Source organism: Cydia splendana, chromosome 1 (genome assembly GCF_910591565.1).
Source record: "Cydia splendana chromosome 1, ilCydSple1.2, whole genome shotgun sequence".
NCBI lineage: Eukaryota > Metazoa > Arthropoda > Insecta > Lepidoptera > Tortricidae > Cydia > Cydia splendana.
In genome coordinates this window covers 7,308,557-7,325,094 of record NC_085960.1, presented here as the reverse complement: position 1 = coordinate 7,325,094, position 16,538 = coordinate 7,308,557, and the positions used below count along the sequence as shown (strand labels likewise).

Sequence of the window (16,538 nt, the reverse complement as noted above, 5' to 3'; positions counted from 1 at the left end):
CTTCCATTATCTCGTACGGATCCTGAACCGTGTACATTATTGATTTTACGGCCGTCCGAGCTTCGCCCTTAAGTGCGCGCCTAATCCGACTGACGTTATTGACGGCACTAAACATGGGCGACGTATCTTCGAACTCTGCCCTAAATGATATCCACTCGGTGATATCTCCGCCGAATGCAGGTAATTCCGGCGGTTTATGGTACATTGGCGCGTAGGTACCGTGCGGTACCTCTAAAACGCGCGGGGGCGGTCTGCTAGCCCGGTCGGCGGCGGCACGCGGCGGCGGCTGCGCGGTCTTTTTCGGCGGCGGGAATTTAACGTTTTCTTTCGCGACCTCGTGCTGTAACCTAGCTTGTCGTTCTACCCAACTTCTAGTACGTTCTTCGACGGTCGCGTCACTGCTGCCGACAGACTGCGCCTTCAGTGGCGCAACCTGCGGCCGCAAATTTGCAGTGACGGACCCTTTCTTAGAAGCTTCGACGGTCGCGTCACTGCCGCCGCGAGACTGCGCCTTCAATTGCGCAATCTGCAGCCGTAAATTGGCAGTGTCGGACTCGGTCTTAGCAACGACTAGACGGGCTTTATGAACCTCGAGCTCGGCCATTAGCACGGACAATTCATTGTCGCGTTCCCTAACCGATTTGCGATTCTTTAATTCGCGATTAGACGGCGCCCGCGACGGCGGCGGCGGCGCATCGGCGTCTTTATTCACTAGCGTATTCGACCTACTACGATTTACTACGGTGGCGTCTAACATCTCCGAGTGTACCGACTCGGTTCCACCGGTAGCATTCGGGCTGCCACTGGTGCCATTGCTCCACGTATTAGTCTCGTTGGACGTAGTCTTACCAGACGAGGGGGTAGGGGTATCCATGTTCGGTGCGGGCGCAGGTGGGCCCTTGGTGCGTGGTCGTAGGCTCCTTGCTTCCTTTTCGGACATCTTTCTGGCTGGAACCACTTCACTTAACACACGCGGGGGTCCCTAACTTGACCTGCCTATGCCTATGACTGACCGTTGCCGTGCGCAACGTCAGTGCCCTAAGCGTGGATCCCTCGTGGCACTGAATCTCCCGCAATGGCAAAGTGCAATGCCTAGAACGTTCGAAAGCAGTGTGTGGGCATCAACCATGTGACACATGCAACGAAAGTTGCCAGGACACGTGAGCGGAGATTAATCTACGACGCTGCACGGTCCGTCCGGCAAGCCGGTAAATGGGTTACGGAAAGGTATAGGGTTTGGGTCTAAACCGAAGCGAACTTCTAGGCTCAGCGCGTCCTTTATTCTTTCTTGCCGTCTGAGTCAAGCAACGTTCGCTTAAAACTCAGCGCGTACTTGTTTCTTTCTTGCTGTCTGAGTTAAGCAATGTCGCTTGAAACTCAGCGCGTACGTTTTTCTATCTTGATGTCTGAGTTAAGCTATGTCGCTTGAAACTCAGCGCGTACGTTTTTCTATCTTCATCCGGCTTCAAAAGGACCAAACTGTGGAGTGTAGACTGTAGCTTTTTCGTGATGGGGGTTCGTTGGGAGAAGCGTAGAAATCTCAGCAAACTGGAACGCCGCTGGCCGCTGTTGTCTCGAAGTCCGCTATACCTCCATTTACCGGTATATGTGTTGTGTGAAATGAAAACACATATATTTGATTTATTTACTTGGAGAGTGTTCAGGCTGGTATGAGTGAAGCTCTCTTGATGTCTCTGATATCTCTGAATAAGCCACGAAACGGCTCTGCCTTATATAGTAAAACACAAGGCCGTTTGGTACCTTATTATTATACTAACAATTCACATGGGAAACGTTTGATTTAACATCACCTCATAACTCAGGATGATCCAAGATGAGCAGAGATGACTACAGATAAACCTTGGATTCTTAAGATTCTTTAGTTTTAGAGTAATAGTAATATTTGCGAGATCGGGATGATATATTTTTACAATAAACTCTTAACGCTAAAAACAAGACTACACTCGAGAAAAACGACTTCAGTTATTGTAATCATTAGTTTGTTGCAAGATTTAATGTATCCAATCAAAAGTTTTACTGAATGGCACCGATCCGCATGTTTTTTTTATTACGAAAACATAACACGAATCCATCAGATACGTCTTACTGACAAGAACTAAAGTCACACTACTGATATCTACGAATATGACAGTTGTGGAGTGTAGACTGTAGCTTTTTCGTGATGGGGGTTCGTTGGGAGAAGCGTAGAAATCTCAGCAAACTGGAACGCCGCTGGCCGCTGTTGTCTCGAAGTCCGCTATACCTCCATTTACCGGTATATGTGTTGTGTGAAATGAAAACACATATATTTGATTTATTTACTTGGAGAGTGTTCAGGCTGGTATGAGTGAAGCTCTCTTGATGTCTCTGATATCTCTGAATAAGCCACGAAACGGCTCTGCCTTATATAGTAAAACACAAGGCCGTTTGGTACCTTCTTCAACTAGTGGGTGTATCATGCAGAGTCAGTAATGTATATTTTTGCCAATCTCGTTAATTATAAGCACGTATGAAAGGAGCACGAATCCTAGACTTATAAATAGGTACAATATTAAGCACGTATGAAAGGAGCATGAATCCTAGACTTATAACTAGATATAAAACATTCCACGCAATTCATTTGACATAATATACGAGCACAAAGTAAAACATGATATACAAAAGTAAAAATAGTAACCTAAACGTAGAGACTAATTAAACACATACATGAACCCTAATAGCTATTTACGACAACAGTGCTTTTATCAATAACCAGTAGGTACACTGTACAGTAGATACCTATATTATTATCTTAATAACGCACGTCAATTATAAAACTCTGCACTGTTAACCGGTATCTATGAGTCCATGATCCCCAATATATAAGTGACAAAATTGATAGATTGTTGATTGTTATTCTTGATGATCAATTTTATGTTTTATTTTAACTTTCATGTTGTTGTTTCTTGGTTGTTTCAGGAATTGTTGTCTGTAATTACTTAATTTAAACATAAATACATCAAACGGTCTTTGAGAAAAACGCATTTAACCGATTTGCAAGACCGAAATGATCCCATAAGAGCTCCGTGAACAGTTTTGTGCGGAACTCTAATAAAAAATATGGCTAACAAAAGTTGTGGCACTAGACTCAACAATGCGACAACATTTTTATCGAAGCGTTAGCATGATATGACGTTGCTGACTCAATAGCTAATCAAGCCCTTATGCTTGTTATTATTGAGGCATATGTTTGTGTAAGACTAATAATTATGCCAGCGTAGGCCGATCCATCATTATTTAACCAACTAATAATTTTCGTAACCCGCAACAGACGGGCCGGCTGATAACACGTCTGCTTATAAATTCACAATTTAATCTGTATTAAATATATGCCTCAAGTGCGTTCAATAGATTCGACCCACATTTCGAGTGCTCCGTTTCATATCTGAAGGATAGGTGTGTATGATATTTACATTAGGCAGAGTAGGTACAGATTAGACTAGACAGACAGACTAGCCGGTATAGCGCATCGCGAATTGTAATACCTATCCAGACTATCTACCTCTTATGTTTCACCTAAGTACTTGTTTGTTGCAAAACTTATCACGTCAGTGCACTGTTGACTGGATCTTATAACTGTTGGGGTGTGTAAGAGTTTTGAAGAGCACAACTAAGCTATTTATCAGGTCCCTAAGAATCTCTCCAGCTGCTACGAAAACTGCAAAATGTAGACTAAATCGCGCTTACAAATAAGGTGACAACGATCTCGAGGTCAAAATATAGGTACTAAGGACGAGCTCTCAGAACGGTTAATCAAAAATTTCGGCCCTAACCCATTTCGCAATTAAGTATTAAATACGACACACAATATTGATAGTCTATACGAACCTTTTCAATTTTTGTTAGCGCAAGCTACTGTATATTTAGATCAAGTGTAGGCGCGGCAGGTGGATAACCCCTTGGTAAATAAGATCGATAAAAACCGTATCAATTTTATAGAAGTGCTTAAACATTGATTATGTACTTAGTAAGTGGGTAATCACCACATCTGGACAACTATAGTCATTAGCTTGATAAAGCAACATCTAGTTGACTTAAACTAGCACTTAGTTAAAAGTAGGTTAAAACGAAGTCAATCATAATGCGGCCTAGTTAGTTGATACGAATTATTTATGTAGCTATGAAGAACCCATTAATTTTTAAACTAACATACATTTTAAATAACTTTAAAATAAGTACAATAACTAATAAGGGCATAAGTACCGGTTTTAATGGTACTTATGTTTGTTATGCCTGCAAAAGCCAGTCTATTCTGGGTACCACTTACAGAGTGTATTGAAAACGTTACCACTAAAATAAGTTAGTACCTAGTAGTCCGGTAGCAATAACTTTTGAAGTTATAAGATTATTAATGTTGCTTATTTTTTACATATAGTTTCCAGACCACATACCAAACCTAATAATAATAATTTGTGTCATCCTAGGTATTTGCTTAGGTAGAAATTTAGGTATTTCTTTTTTTAAACAGCATTTGGTAAAAAAAATATTCGAGATGAAATTCTTTGTTTCCCTGTAAAAGCAAAGTGGCTTCCGACGTACACACGCATTTTGTGTCATTATTATCCACGGGTATAATGGCATTTAATAAATACCTAATAGTGACCCTAAAATGCCTAAAATAAAATTATAGTCGGTAAGTGAAGTGTTGTACTTCACAGGATATTATAATATGTTATTCCATCAAATGTGTGTCAAATTCATCCACCGCTTTTATTTTTAATATTTTTTTTCTTATAAACATCATGTATCTGCCACAAAAAAAAATTCATGTTATTAAGTTTACGTCTACATTATTATAATGCCACATCAAGACAACATTCATAATTTGGGTCATTTTCAACAACGGTTTTTTACTATTTGGCTAAATAAAACTTTGCATGAACGGCGTACGCGGGGAGGGCTACCTACGCGGGTAAGGTGCTTGTTAGATGAACATTATGGCCCCTTTACACGATGGGCCAACGCCGGCCACTCCAAGGGACGCAACCATGCGGTAGAATGAGATAGCAATATCACTTGCTCCCTCTAACGCATAAATACGTCCCTTGGAGTGGCCGGCGTTGGCCCATCGTGTAGAGGAGCCATTACAGTATATTTATTTCATTCGGAGGCATAATTACATTAAATCTTTTCATAGTGTGGGAGTAAGTATGTTGTAAGTATATTAAAAAATAAAATGTAGGCTCCTCATACTGACCAACATTCGTGACGTTCGCAATCAAAATTTTGCACGTTATCCTTGCCATAAGGACTCTCTGACAGGCTATTTGTATAAAGATACAATAAAATTTCGTCTTTATGGTAAACGACAAAGTGGTCCCTACATTTTGAATGAGAATGTCACATCAGCGACTTTTAAAAATAACTTATATTCGATATTTAGTACACTTTTTAAGATTATTTTAAGATGCAATGTATTGCTAATTTTGTGATGTATAAAGCGTGGCAAGCAACGTCAATTACAATGATGATGGTGTACATTGAATAGGTACAAGACTTCATAAATTAAAAAAAGTTATTGAAAAAAATATATGTTCGTTTGAGGAGCAGAATAATTGTTTTAATTATTTTGGTGATACGGCCTCCACCGGGTTAGTATAATCATGAGAAAAAATGTTGGCTTACGATTATCGTTAGCCACGCCCCCCACAACATAGCATGAATTGAATGCAATGAAAATATTTGCACTTACATGTGCAACTATAATATGTACCTTGTTGATACATAATACAAAGACTGATTTTATTAATTTTAGTAATATATATTATTACGATTATACGATACCTTTTGGTTCAATTGGCGTAAAGGACAACATGCTACTTTTCAGGAGACGCGAAAAACTATTTTTTTTTAAATGTTTATATGTAATATATTTTTGTTGTTTATCGAGCAATGTTTTTGATGTGTATTGGAAAAGTACTCAAAATGTTAGTCTCTTTAACCTGTTTTCGCCTCTTTACGCCCATGAAATTATTGATAATTTAGTGAATCTTGTTTATTAGGGGGTCGTAAGTTACGTTATCAGACTATTTTATACCACATTCGGGGTGTATTAGTTACCAGTCACGGTACACATGTTAACTCTTCTCAGCATAATCTACTGTTACGAAGCTTAAAAATGTATCAAACGGTAGTTGATTATGCCAGGTATATCCCGATTAGAGCTATAATTCATTTTTTTTGATAATATAGTAATAATAAAGAAAACACAGGCATATTATTTCCGGTTGTTGTCATCTTGCTAACGGCGAGTACTTGCACAGACATAATCTCGTAGCCAGAATTATTCACCAGCAGCTTGCCTTGGCCATACGGCCTTGTGGACCGCGAAGTTCTCAGCTGCGCCAGTTCTCGAAAATGGCCGTACCACGCTCTATTGGGATCGATCTATCATCACTGACAGAACTATTGTAGCCAATAAGCCTGAAATCGTGCTGATAGTTCGATCGCAGCGCCGGGCCGTGCTCGTCGACGTCACCATCCCCCATGATGAGAATCTCGTGAAGGCCGAGAAGGACATGTCCAGTAAGTACCTCAACTTGGCTCATGAGATAACCGCCGTGTGGGATGTTGATTCTACGATGATTGTTCCTATAGTCGTGTTGGTGAATGGCCTCATAGCGAAGAGTCTCGACCAACACCTAGAGAGACTCTCGCTGGGTGGTTGGATCAAGGGTCAGATGCAGAAGGCAGTAATTTTGGACACGGCGCGTAAAGTACGTCAGTTCCTCACTCTGCGGCCCTGACTACCGGCAGCTTGGGCCCTGCCCCGCTGCCGGCGGCACCCTAGGTTAGGTTTTGATAATGTGTTTATATATTTTTTGTAATGATTTGTAAGTGTTTTTATATTGTACTTTTATACTCACATTGTAAAACCCTAACTTAAGACCAAAATTAAATAAAGAAGAAAACACAAACAATACAAAATAATTACATGCTCAAAAAGTACCTAATATACGGGAATTAACGTAAAGTAAATGTCCCACTGCCTTATAACAATCATAACATAACAGCTTTTAATCATAACAAGGGAAGTAATAGATCGCCTAGCGATGATTAGAATGAGCGTATTATTATCAAGCATTTGGACGTTTACTTAATTAACAAAAGACTATAATTCTATACAGTATGTTATAATAGGTAATAATTGGTTCACTATTTCAAGTGGTCTTATTTTAAAATACGGTTTGAAAATTCCTATTTAAGTAGTCATTTCTGTGTTATTTAGACCCCGTTACCTTTAGCTGCAATAATTTATAATTTCAAACGTTTAAAAATATTTTCTGTTAGAACGATTATGAAACAATTGAATGAATGAATGATATTATAGGACATTCGCTACACAGATTGGCTTAGGGTCGGTTGCACCAAACTGTTCGTATCGTTAAAGAGTTCGCTAAATTTTTATGTATGGAAAGTTTCATAATAAAGCGCCGGGGCGCGCCGGCTGATGTTGATCAGTCTGTCAAATGTGGTTGGTGCAACTGGCACTTAGTCGATAAACAACGATATTATAGAATATAAGAAATTATATGTATAATATACTATAAGACATTCCACTGCGAGTAAAACGATGATAGTTGTTGAAAAACACCGAGCTGAGGTTTTTAATTTGAAGAGCAAACATTACATTTTAGTAATAAAGGACCCATAAAACTATTTATTTATTAGGCATTCTAGACCTTTACGCCCATGAACAAAGAAAACTGCCGAAAAAACTTTTAGCGTAAATGCTTTGAAAGCAAAAGCTAACAATATTTATATATTTGAAATGTGCTAATTGAGCTCTTTCAAACGATATACAACACGTCATCATTACTTATTTTTATTTTTTTGGTTCGTGACTTTATGACCTCTAGAGGGCGCAGTGTTCATTTTTTGTGACGTCATATAGCCTATAACCAGCGGACGATTAAGACGATTCGAATGACATAGCGTTTATCAAATTATAATGAGTACTTAAGAAGTTATGAGCGAACAGATGAACATACATACATACCCACATACATACCAGTCAAAATCATAACCCTCCTTTTGCGTTGCCGTAGTCGGACGACAAAAGACATGTAAGTCATTTACAACAATATTTATATTTAGCGGTAACCTTTACGATAATATCTATGAATTTCTAATTTATACCTGGTCATTTACGCCCCTTGTGATAAGCTGTTGTTGCAAGCTCATAGTGCAAAAATTGGGTCGTAAAGGCAACTTTTTAAGAGATATCGAAATTTTCAAAATACAGAACGAAAGCGCTTGGAATTCTGAACAAAACTGTATATAACGACTACCGTAGGCTCAAAGGGCGTAAGGGACAAAATTGCGAAAATGCAGTTATACTCAGTATTTTTTTCTCTATCAAATAATATATTTAAAATCTCGATAACTTGAAAAAAATATCCGTTAAGCCCTATGAAAAATCAATGCTTGAACACAATTTTCCAACGCATTTGGCCGGATCTGCGAATGCAACTGCGTAACTCCCAACTTTGTGTGCGATACGCCCTTTTGCATCGGAAATTTTATTAAATATGTGGTAATTTTTTGTACGTTACGCCTCTTTGCAGTAGCTTTTTGAGTGCTAAATGTACGTTACGCCCACAACTAATGGATATTTATACGAGTGTTAGATAATTCAATGTAAGAGATACGGCTCCTTACTATGTATAATTTCGGGTTTAAAATTGTTCCTTTTTTGTATTTAAGTGGGATGACCTTGTCAATTTTTTCATTAAGTAGGTACTTGCATTACCTGCTCATGTGCTCATTGCTTTATTTATAGGGTTACTAAATTTTGATAACTTAAACTGAACTAGTGGGTACTTTTTCATCAGTTTTAGGAAAATGATTAAACATGACTATATTCAAATGATAATTATGGCTGATACTATTAGTTTTGTTTGTGACTGGGTTATTGGTAATATTGATTATAATATTAATACTTTTTTGTTTAAACCCGAATTTACAGGATTAACCTTATGAAAGTTACTGTCTAGGTATAACGTTTGCTTTTAAATCCATAGAAGTACGTATGCCTGGCCGTATGCCTTTTTCTACTCTAATGTAATGTCATAAATATGCGATCATATTCATTAAGTTTTACTGAATAGACATACGAAATTTCAAAACTACTATTGTACCTAATAATATTTTAGTATGTAAAAGTAAAATTTATAATCCAATTAACATTACAAACAGAAATAACGCGTTTAACGCTTTCTATAGTAAAATTAATTTGTTACAAATTGTTGTAAGTATATCAATATACATAAATGGTGGGACAGCAGTGATTCTGTTGAAATAATATCATTTCGGCCTATATACGTCTCACTGCTGAGCACAGGCCTCCTCTCATGCGCGAGAGGCCCCTCGCCCATGAAATAATATAAAAAAAATGAAAAAAAAACATTGTTTTTGTGGCTAAGAAAACGACCTTTTCGACGTTTAAGTATCCAAATTAACAAAAATGGGGAAAACTTAACAGTGAATAGATCTCTATAATTTTTCGGAAAAAAAATGTAAATTATAGTATGTACTTAGAAGTATAGTGTTCCCTAAATGCAAGTTGTCAATATTGCAACAAAATTGTTGGATTTACGCCAAATGGTACTAAAACAGTTTAATTTTTAGTACATTACGCCCTTTTTCTAATAAGATAAACAAACATGCTATTTTCGTAAATAAGCATTGTATTATAAGTTCAAGAAATCAGTTTAAAAGACCTCAAAAAGTTAGGAATAAGCCGCATACAGGCATCAGTTAATTCAAGCAAACAAAAAAGGTCTGATTTCGTTTCTCAAAACAAAACTGTTTGTTGGCTCTCCTGAAAAATTGCGTTTTGTCAGTTAAGCCCTTTGAGCCTACGGTAGTGGATATAACTCATTTTCGCCAAAACGTCCTTTACGCCAATTGAACCCAAAGGTAAATTATTATCCAAGAAGCTTGAACTATCAAAAGTGTTGGTAATTATTATTTAAGGTAAATGTATTCAAAACATCAGAATAAACAGGCATTAAATAACCTCAATACGTGAAATTAATAATACCTATTATAAAAAAATGCTAAGAACAAAAAAAAAATACATTAAAAAAATAATGTGCATAATTTACGTTAAGTATGGAAAGACTGGTTTATGCTATTTATAAGGAAAAAAAAAAATTATACATGTTTATATTAAAATTTATTAGTCCATATAATTAAGACATATTAAAGTTAGACTTGATTAGATATTAGATATAGAAATAAAAATTAAGTTCAAGAAGTAATATTCATTTGGCGCACAGGCGAAGTAAACATGCGCTGCGTACACAACGTGTGGTTTTTAGAGAGAGGCCCTTACCCGCCGCCACGCCAAGGTCGCGCCGCGCCCGCTGCGCCCGCCCCCCCTGCACGGCCCGCGTTGCCCGTTTAGAGCCACCCGCTAGCGTCGTATGAACGCAAACATTATTTTTGTATTATTTGTTTATGCAATGGATGAAACTGACACAAATTCATATTTCTTATTTATCCCGCCTTTTAAATTAATAAGATGTGAACTCTAGTAACTTTAATATTCTTTTGTTATGGTAATAGCCTGTTAGAACAAAATTATCAAAAATCTTATGAAGCTATGCCTTAATAAGACACAAAAACATGTAATGTACATTTTGACACGATTAAATGCGATGTCAGCAATTTTTTTTTACTTTAATTATTTTTTGAGTAATTTTGAATAGTATGGCATAGTATCCGATTGCAATGGACGTAATTGACACAAACTATGTTTTCACATTAAAAAAAACTATCCTAAATGCGATACAGTTACATGTTTTCTCTAGAATATTCTTTTCTTCAAAATAATTCAAAATAAAAATAATTACCACAAATTGTTAAATTACTTAAAAAGCAAATAATATCTGTGACACAAAACAAAATGTAAGATTAACATCTTAAAACACTATTCGTAAGCGAAAAAATAATTGACTTTAATATTACTTTAAGTTAGGGCTCAAAATATAGCCAGCGCTACAGGACTATAGGTGCCTAGTTAGTACTTAATTACCTCTAATTACAAGTAGGTAAGGCACTAGTGGTGACTACTTTAAATAACCCTCCTTGATGACCCTTAATAACTCTGATTTTTTTATAATGTATTTAGCTTTTTTTTTCGCGTTTTTAATTAATCCTTGATAACAGTTTGTTATTTATCAACGTATATTATGTTGCAATAGTAATAACGTGTAATGTATTTTAAATTAAGTAGTTATTACAATTCAGGCAGAGCAAGTGTGTTAATTGCCGTCGCAGGCCTGATTTAAATCGTAATCGTGTGGTGGAGTTAACGACAGTTAACGCAAACAAGGCACGACCTTAAACAAACAAATAATTTTAAAGTATTACCGCCTGATTGACCCTGTTCGATACGGAAAGTGTACACATATAGTAGTGCTCCTTAACAGATAAGATATACCGGCACTTATATGTTATCGCTCAATAAGTATAGTAATGGAAAACGTGCGTTACGGATTATGCAATACAGTAATAGGAGTTTGGTGTTAAAACGGTATGGGGTTAACAGCGTAGGTATCATTAGAAATAGTTAGTAGCCAATTTAGACGAGCTTAGACTCGAAATTTGTCTCATTTCACAAGTTTGACCTAGGTATTCCGGTAGTCCGCACGGTGGTCCGAACTGATAATCGGATGGCTACGTCTTTTCTTGCCCTACATAACTTGTTAGTAGAATCTTCTCCCAAATACGTACAAACTTGGTGTGGACGTAGCGTATTTTATAAGACCGAAAAATGTCTGTGAACAGTTTCAAAACGCATATTAAGTATATAGATATGTAAAGCCATAAGGATATTAGCCTATTTGCTGTCATCAGCAAGAAAATGAGTATACAAGCCAAATGGCTGCAATATGCACGCAAATGACATCTAACCTACTAGTACTAAGGGGTCATCCATTAATTACGTCACACGTTTAGGGGGAGGGAGGGGTCAAGAAAATGTGACATATTGTGACATGGGGGAGGGGGGAGACACAAACTTTGTGACGTCACTTTAACTTCATCAGTAACCGAATTTTTTTATTAAATTATTTTATTCGCTGTACATTTAAATTAAATAACAACTTTTTAAAACGATAATCGTTTTTATTCTTTTAATTTTCTTTCCTAAGCAGTTTTGGGTTATAAAATTACTAATATTTATATCGTCAAAAATATTTTGATAAAATATTAATAATACTTAGGTACTTACTTAATTCGATTTGGCGATTTCGTAGAAAAAATGTGACGTCACACTAGGGGGGAGGGGTTTGCCAAATGTGACCAAATGTGACAAGGGGGGGGAGGGGTCAAAAAACCTAGAAATTCGTGTGACGTAATTAATGGATAACCCCTAATGGTCGATAAGGTAATATTCCACCGGATGCGCAAACCAAAACAAAAATAGAATAGATGCAACTAATGCAAAACCTAGCAGATGGGTGTTAACATGCGGTAACAAGGTATCATTTTGCACGCTTATGAAACAAAACTAGATTCCGTCATGTCTGTCTTTCTTAGTCTTGCCAAGATCCGGTTGGTGTATAATAAAAAAAAAAACTAGAGTTTGCATGTGACTCCGCTACACAGGTTTGTTCACTTAGGGAGGGAAAAATTACCACCATTCTTGGAACTTCACGAACATTGGATTTCCCGCTTCCTATCTATCTAGTTATTGAAGTTTCCATGCGTGTCTCATAACAGGGTGCCTACCTACTACTAGATAAAAGAGTACCATCAAGTCCTCCAGGATTACCACGTTTTCTCTTGAATATAAAAAAACATCGTCAAGTGAAAAACAAGTCTGCGGAAACGACATGTTCACATGGAAAGCCAAAACGCCCCAAAAACTAATTAGGGTGTGGTACATTTTGGCAACAACTTTCGCACTGTACTGTACATAATTGCAGGTAGATAGAAGGCGTACGTGCCATCAGCCGTGTTCACACTAGTGTGCTCGGTCGGAACACATAAGTAGTAAACAAACTGAACAATGGAGGCCCAGAGTCGGAACAAGGGCCACTGTTTCTCGGAATAGTGTCGAGCCCATATATCAGAGTGAACTGGTTAGGTTAGGATCGCGCGTGCTGCACGGTAACTTTTGGCTGTAGGTATACCTACGTATACCTAATAAATTCGGGTTTTGTGCGTAGGTATTAGTCACTACAAGTCATAAAATTCGCTAAAGACCACATCTTTCTTTTTGCGGTGAACTCTGAATCAAACTGATTAATTTTCATGATGTGAATTTCGTTAGGGGGGATTGAGGATTTATTTTACTAAGGTTTCATTTGAAGAAATAGAGCATTGTATATATATAGTTCTCGTGTATAATAGTTGAATGTTATAACATCCTGAGACCCTGCATACAAATTTTTGTACATATTCCACTCTCTTCTGACCGTTTATGGAATAACTCAGGGTTCGAAATTCAAATACAAAACAAACTGCTTGTGGGTCAGGAGGATGAAATACTAACTATAGGTAAATAGGATAGGTAATCAATTAATTTTCATAAGACGTAATGTAGGACCTAGGTAGGTGGATACGTAGAAATAGTTGTAGGTAGGTAGATATGATATTAATTTATGTAAGCATTCATTAAAATCAAGTGAGTAATGAATTTAAATTCTTAATGAAGCATTGACCATGAAGAAGTCAATGGCAGGAGGTCAAAGAAAATATAGGTACCTATTTGTCTCATGTACACACACTTCATTGTTTTAAGTATTCATGCGACTATCATAAAGTGATTTGGGCTGTGCAAATAGACATAGGTTAGTTTCAGGTCAGGTACTATAATGTTCCTCAGACAGGTCTAAAATTTGCACTAACCATCTACAAAACTATACTACTTTCATAAACATGAAACAAGCATGAAACCTATCCTAGTTTTAGTCCAAAGTATGATATAATCCAAGATGAACATATTACTGGATTTCAACCTTATTCTCTATGCAAGAAGATGTAGATTGTTTCAACAGTTTTTACAAATTATGTTTATGAGAAAATATTTTATCCATGGGTTAACCAGTTAAAACAGACACGTAAAACATAACATAAATTAACTTTACAACTGACAAGCTATTATTCCTGGCAACCTAACACATGTCTAACTCTGCCTCGTCAGACAAACTTAATTGAGCTTTTAGTAGGTAGTAGGTACAGTCAGCAGCTGAAGTTGCTAAGCGGGCAAGGTGTTAAAAATGATCTTGACGCGACTTTATTGTTAAGAGAATAACAGCGTGTCAAGGTAATTTTGCACACCACGCCCGCTTAGCAACTTCTGCTGCTGACTCTACTTCAGCATTAAAAAAGAAGCTATATTTCCTAAACATTAAATAGTCAATTGTACCGGAAGTTTTGACATATCCACAGGGCTCATAAACATGAAAATGTTTTTTTAGGATTTACCTACCTGAAGTTTATTTTTTCAAGCAGTGCTTATGTGGGTAGGAAGGTAAATAAATTTGTATGATGTGTTAAATTTTTTATAAATACCTATTACTCGTGCTTTGTTTCTAATCACAATTTATTTTAGGTCTCAACAATATTTAAAACACATTCCAACTCTCATTTTGATTAGTATCGCTCAGCGACTACTAAACAATAAATGAGTTTGGCCTCACCTAAATGGTATTGTGGCCATGGTTATGATTTGATGTTCATTGTGAGAGTAATTTGCATTTTCGTCGGCACTGCGGCTGACAATTGAAGCTTGAAACATGTAATCAAAGTTTGAGGCAAATTCAACTTGTTTTTTAGCCGCTTGGCAGCCAAAACGATTATGTATTTAAATATTGGTTGTTACATGGAAATGTGTATTCCTTAAGAAACATGCCTAATCATGTTTAGACAAAAATATCCTATGTACCTGCTTTGGAACCACTCGAAATTAGTCTACTAAGCCCTAACAACCACCACCAGTAAAAGTCGTATCTAGATTATCTATTCTATAAATAAATGAGAATATTATCTGACTTAAATTTCTATAAAAAGCAGCAATAACATCTAACAATTACAAATTAAATGCATTAAGCATACAAAGTAGATACTTATTTTTCTTGAAGTGCATCAAGTCGGGTTACAAAGTTTGCAAGTTCCAAGATTTATGTTGTCACAGACTGAAAGGGATGTGGAATTGTATCCCTCATTTTTTGAATGAAGTCATCCACAAAGTCATTTTGTCAGTTTGTGTATTCATTTATTCAGGTAAATTGTATGTGGCTCATTTTGCTCTGTGGCCCCATTGTTTTATATTTACAAACAAAGATGGTGTCATTTCCATACAAAATGGAATGTCAATTTACATGTGAGTAAACTGATTTATGAGTTTAAGACTCATTACAATCATTTGGTTGTTAACTTAAGTGGAAAAGGAGCTTAGAATGTAAGAGTAGGCCCTATTTATAGATATTCCTTTTATGGCTTAGAAATGGCTTAGAAATATATTATTTAGAAAATTTTACTATCCTGTTTAAGTAGCAGGCACACTGATTTCAAACATCACGGTATTTTAAACATATTTTAAACAGGTATAAATCTAGATTTACTAAAGTTCTAACCAGTGTGTGGGCCAAGACATAGTAATATTTTAACTAAACAAGTTTACAAGCTGCAGGTATTGCAGGTAAAGGTTCGGAAAAGGCAATTCTATAGTGTGTGGGCTTCCCTACACCATTATACTTGCGTAGGCACATAAAAGTTTCGCAAACATCCTTCCAACACAGTTCTTGTTTGAAACCAGTACCTACACATCTACACACAAATTATAATTCATAACTCTCATAATTCCCGTGCGTGTATTTAAAAAAAAAAACATTGAGTTTTGATTGTTTTGAACTCCAGCTATGTGTGAGTTTTGAACTAGACAAAGATGAGTTCCAAATTTGAAAATTCGAAAATCATTCCGGGATGAGGGATGATTATGAAACTTATGAAGAGAACATAAGCACGGTTTAACTTAAACATTGCATGCGAAAGTAGAGTCCGTGAAAAAATTAAGTTACGAAACAAGACACTTCATTCTTACCATAAACGTTATGTGGGTGAAGTCGCAACAAAATTCAAGTTCCAATAATCCAGTGGCGCGAGTGAATGAAGCCCATTCTACAATATCCAGTTTAGACCATTGTTTAATTCATCACTATACGCTTTTTGTTTCGTATAACTCGTCCCGATCACTGTTTATATTTTGTTGACACAAAACGAGGTTGTTGCCGTTTGCTCTTCTAACATCTGGACTTTACTTGACAGATTTCACTTGATGTAACTAGTAAATTTATATATATTCACAGTATTTAAACACCGGTTACGAAGTAATTCGAGTCAAATATAGTAAAACAAAAGTTATACACTTGTAAATAGTCAGTGAACAAGCCAAAGCAGCAAGTGGCTGGCGGGAATTGAAAAAATAACAAAAGCGACGACCACCGCCATACAGAAGTGTGCGTGAATGCGCGCGCGCTACT

The 16,538-nt window shown here is 36.8% G+C and overlaps 1 protein-coding gene across 1 annotated transcript in view; it reads right to left on the bottom strand.

The window, feature by feature from the left end:
* LOC134790324 (semaphorin-5B) overlaps window positions 1-16,538 on the bottom strand; it is a 48,640-nt gene extending 32,102 nt beyond the window's left edge. The window contains exon 1 of the mRNA XM_063761096.1: window positions 16,100-16,538. The gene's annotated coding sequence lies outside the window, so the exon portion shown is untranslated. The remainder of the gene's footprint in view (window positions 1-16,099) is intronic.